The sequence below is a fragment of the Amphimedon queenslandica genome, unplaced genomic scaffold (genome assembly GCF_000090795.2).
Source record: "Amphimedon queenslandica unplaced genomic scaffold, v1.1 AMPQUscaffold_12867, whole genome shotgun sequence".
Classification (NCBI taxonomy): domain Eukaryota; kingdom Metazoa; phylum Porifera; class Demospongiae; order Haplosclerida; family Niphatidae; genus Amphimedon; species Amphimedon queenslandica.
The window spans coordinates 33,153-38,056 of record NW_003546897.1 but is presented as its reverse complement, the minus strand read 5'-3'; positions in this window follow the sequence as shown (position 1 = coordinate 38,056).

Genomic DNA, 4,904 nt, shown 5'->3' with positions numbered 1-4,904 from the left:
CAACCAATGTGACCAAGTTTCCCTCAGGTATTTTAAAGGCTCATGTCTTGAATTAAATTAAGGATGCTCATCTGCTTCATTTATGCTCAATGCACAAAATATTTTCGAGTTTTATATTAATCTTTACTTCCTACTTTGAATTTTGAGTTTTGTTTAATATGGTATAAAATATGCTTTTAGTTTTCCAATTAATTTTAAATTTTTGAATTTTAGTCTGATCAGAATTAATACTCTCTCTCTAAAAAAGCATCAAAAAGAATCTGATTCCAATTGATTTTGAACGATAAGTGATGACAGTATCACCAACTTTAATTGCTTTCTGCTCTCCAAAACCTCTCCCTATAGAGCCTCTCTTTCTCTCAAAAATTGATGATTGATAAGTGATCACACAAATCTCTCAGTTTAACTCTCTGTCTCTCCTCCAGTCCTCAAGCAGGAACAAAAAATGATACAGCCTAGATTAAAGGCATGAAGGCATTCCATTGACTGGTGATAGTTATATAGTTAATACTTGTAGATTTAATAATTACAAGTAATTTGGTTGTCTTCTAGTAGTAAATTAAAAGCTGAGTTTACTTACATGTACAATGGGTATATAGGCTCATTATACAAGTGCTTCAAATTAATGCATTTCATGTTTAGTTAGTTACAATGCCACCTCTCTTTCTCTCAAAAAAGGATCTCTTTCTCTCGAAAAAGTAGATTAGAATCATTACAAGTAATTTGCTTGTCTTCTAGTTTTACATTTAAGTAAAGGCTGAGTTTTAGTTACATGTATATATAGGCTGATTGCAAGTACTTTAATTTATAATTTACAGTTTCTTAAAATACTTTTCTCTCTTTCTCTCTAAAAAAAAGAATCCCTTTCTCTCTAAAATGAATCCCTTTCTCTCTATAAAAGAATCTCTTTCTCTCAAAAGAAGTTGATTTCCATATCAATCGACATCCATTCTCCTCCTCAAAGTCCTCTCTGCCCCGTTTGTCTTGTGGCTCCTGATGTAGCTGATATAGAAGTTTAATAGTATAAAGGTATCAGCTCCAGAGTGTTCTTGATGCAGCCTCAGGACACAAGGAAATGTAGCAAAAGACTAAATTATTCCAAGACTAAATTATTTGACGACGAATTTCGACGAAACAATCTGTAGTATCAAGCACGCTCCTCTGTAGAATAATCTGTTGCTCCTCCATACAGGAAGTCAGGAACAATCTTTTACATGTAAATTTTGAATTTTAACTTGTAGTTTAAGATTCAAATTTATAATTGTTTTATGATATGCTCTGTTCTAGAGTGACAAGTGCATACTAGCAAATACAGCTAACACTGATAACACATAGCAAACACCAATAACACAAGAAACTGATGAGCACTTGTAGATTAACACAAGGAAAAGCTTGGAGATCAGTTGTGATATGCCGTGGCTTAAATCCCAGGTAGACACTACAGCACTCACCAGCCCTCATGCCACCAGTGCCCACCAGGCCACCAGTACCAACCATACCCACTAGCATTAACTCATCACTAGGTAAACAAGGCACACACTAGCCACAGAAACAAGTGAAGCCAGCAATCACATGTGTAAGGAAACTGTATAGGTAAACCGCCCTGCCACCACCTCTCCCTGCGGGAATTATGCTTGACCGATCAAGTAGCCTCACAGCTTACAGCTCTCACTAGCCCACTTGACCCATAACCAGTGTGCACCTTGCTACCTTCCTAACACATGTATCTTAAAGGCTCATGTCTCAAGTTGAAATTAAATGGGGGATGCTCATTTTATGCTCAGAAATAAGTTCTATAGTTTTTGATAAACATTTTAATTCTAGTTTGTTAGAAGGTCTCTCTTTCTCTCTAAAACAATCTCTTTCTCTCAAAAAAGTAGATTAGGATCATTACAAGTAATTTGTTTGTCTTCTAGTTTTACATTTAAGGAAAAGCTGAGTTTTAGTTACATGTATATATAGGCTGATTGCAAGTACTTTAATTTATAATTTACATTTTGTTTATATAGTTTGTTAAAAACTTCCCTCTCTTTCTCTCTAAAAAAGAATCTCTCTCTAAAAAAGCATCTCTTTCTCTCTAAAAAAGAATCTCTTTCTCTCTAATAAGAATCCCTTTCTCTCTAAAAAAGAATCCCTTTCTCTCTAAAAAAAATCTCTCTCTCTCAAAAGAAGTTGGTTTCCATATCAGGTGACAGCCGTTCTTTTCCTCTTCAAAGTCCTCTCTCCTCCATTTGTCTAGTGGTTCCTGATGTAAACGGTATAGATATCTAATAGTAGAAAGGTATCAGCTCTGGAATGTTCTTGATGCAGCTTCAGGACACAAGAAAATGTAGCAAAAGACGAAATTATTCCATGACGAATCTTGCCTCAATAAAAAGAATGATCTTGAAATGAAGTGAAAGTCTCCTCTTAGATTTTTGTTTTCCTCCCCACTCTCTCTGTCTCTCTCAAAAATTAATGAATATTTTTTAGTTTTACATGTACAATTTGTCAATATATGTTTAGCTTTACATGTACAAAATTGGCACAGTAGTTTTACATGCATTATTTATAATATATTCTTAGTTTTACATGTGCAGTTTGATGTAAATAGAAACTTTAACTTTTACATGTACTTACTTAAGCACCCATTTTCTCAAATCAAAAGTAATTATAGTATAATACATTAACAATGAGGAAAGGTAGCATTGGAGTATTAGAAAATAGAGGGGAATTAAGAAAAGAGGAATAAAGAAAAGATAGAAAAGGAGGAGGAGAGATAATACTAACCCTTGTTTTTATAATATTAAGAAGGTTGTAGATGACAATTATAGGCTATTGTCTTCAGGCTCGTTTTTTATTAAATATGTGTACCATTATTACCTACAGCGACAAGAAGGCATGCTGCATTTTGGCAGCTACCTGACCTCTCTTGAACACTGCAAACAGCAGTCAGTTTTGACTAACTGTTGACCGACCTGACACACACATACATACACTATACTAGCAATACACAATGTGAATCCCTACATCCCAGCACACACCAGTCAACATACCTCAAGTAATATTACCTTGTGAGAAAGATCCTGTCAAGAATGAAAAGCTGGACACACTAATGAGGGTGTGTATGTGGGCTGGGCACAGAACCACACACACCCACTAACGTGTTACTGCATGCCATGCATCAGCTTTCCATTCTTGACAGCATCTCCCTCACAATATTACCAGAAACATACTGCCTAGTGTATGACGGGACAACTATAACAAGCGTATCAGGCCAGTTGGTAATAACGGGGAGTGTACCTACACTACAGGGTTCTTTACATTAGAACATACGTGCGATGTTTTGTGTAACAAGCCCCTCCCTAATGGTATTATACACATGCAAATGGGGACATACATATAATGACATGCAAGGATTATATGAGTGCGTTACTAGCCAGGTCTGGTCGGCCAGCCCAGCTAGTAGTAGAATAGGTAACTTGCTGTGTTATCCATGAGACATCCTTCCATGTGCCGATTTGTGTGTCATCCCAGTAAACTGCAATGTGATAGTCCAAGTAAACCAGTATGACAGTCTAAGTAATCCAAGTGATCTTGATTAGCCATCACAGTTAGCAGGGCAGGCTATAACAGTCTCTCCTAATATCAAATAAAGAAGAATACAAGTTAATATGAGGGTCATTGTTCTTATCATAACATTGGGACAAACAACTTGTAAATTTAAAATTGAATTTTAGGGCTTTTAATTAAATGTTAGAATTTAAAATTTAGTATTAAAATTTGAAATCAAACACTAAAATTTGAATCTAGATGTCAAAATTTGAAATTGACTTTTGGCAATGCTTAAGTACATGACAAAAAGTTCAAGTTAAGCAAATTCCTCACTTCTAATGACATCCAGTCTTCAGTTTTTAGTCTCCACTTGCTGATAGCCATGAATTGGTGTGTGGGCATCATAGGTTACTAAATAAAATGGCAGCCATAGACCTATTGAGAGAAAGATAGAGTGAGACAAGTGAGATAAAGCCATAGGCTCTTACCAGTCATGTGTAAGACCAGGCAGTGAGTAACAAACTGTAGCAATGAAGACTGGAGGCAGGTAACCTGTAGAAAAGGGAAAAAAGAATAAAAGATTGACAAAAGAAAAGAGCTATTCTTCTCTTTAGAAAAGGTTGAGGGAGAAGAGAGAGGGAGGAAGGGAGGGAGGGAGGGAGGGAGGGAGGGAGAGGGAGGGAGGGAGGGAGAGAGAGGGAGAGGGAAGGAGGGAGGGACAGAGGGAGGGACAGACTAACCAGTAAACCAGTATGTCCATCGAACTAATCCAAGTGATCTTGATTTGTCATCACAGTTAGCAGGGCAGGCTATAACAGTCCCTCCTAATATCAAAAGAAGAAGAATACAAGTTAACATGAGGGTCATTGTTCTTATCATAACATTAGACTTGTAAATTTAAAATTGAATAAATATTAAAATTTGAAATTAAATTTTTAAATTTTAAAGGGCAATGCTAAATACATGACAAAAGTGCATGTTAAGTAAATTCCTCACTTCTAATGACATCCAGTCTTCAATATTCTGTCTCCACTTGCTGGTAGCCATCAATTGGTGCGTGGGCGTCATGTGTTACTGAATAAAATGGCAGCCATAGACCTATTGAGAGAAAAGATAGAGTGAGACAAGTGAGATAAAGCCATAGGCTCTTACCAGTCATGAGTTAGACCAGGCAGTGAGTAACAAACTGTTGTATTGAAGACTGGAGGCAGCTAACCTGTAGAAAAGGGGAAAAGAATAAAATATTGACAAAATAATGGTTGAGAGAATAGCTTCTCACTAGAGAAGGCTGGGGGGGGGGAACTGAGAGAGAGAGAGTAAAAGACTGGACTAACCACAGCTAGGCTAGCTAGCAGCCATTAGAGGGAGAG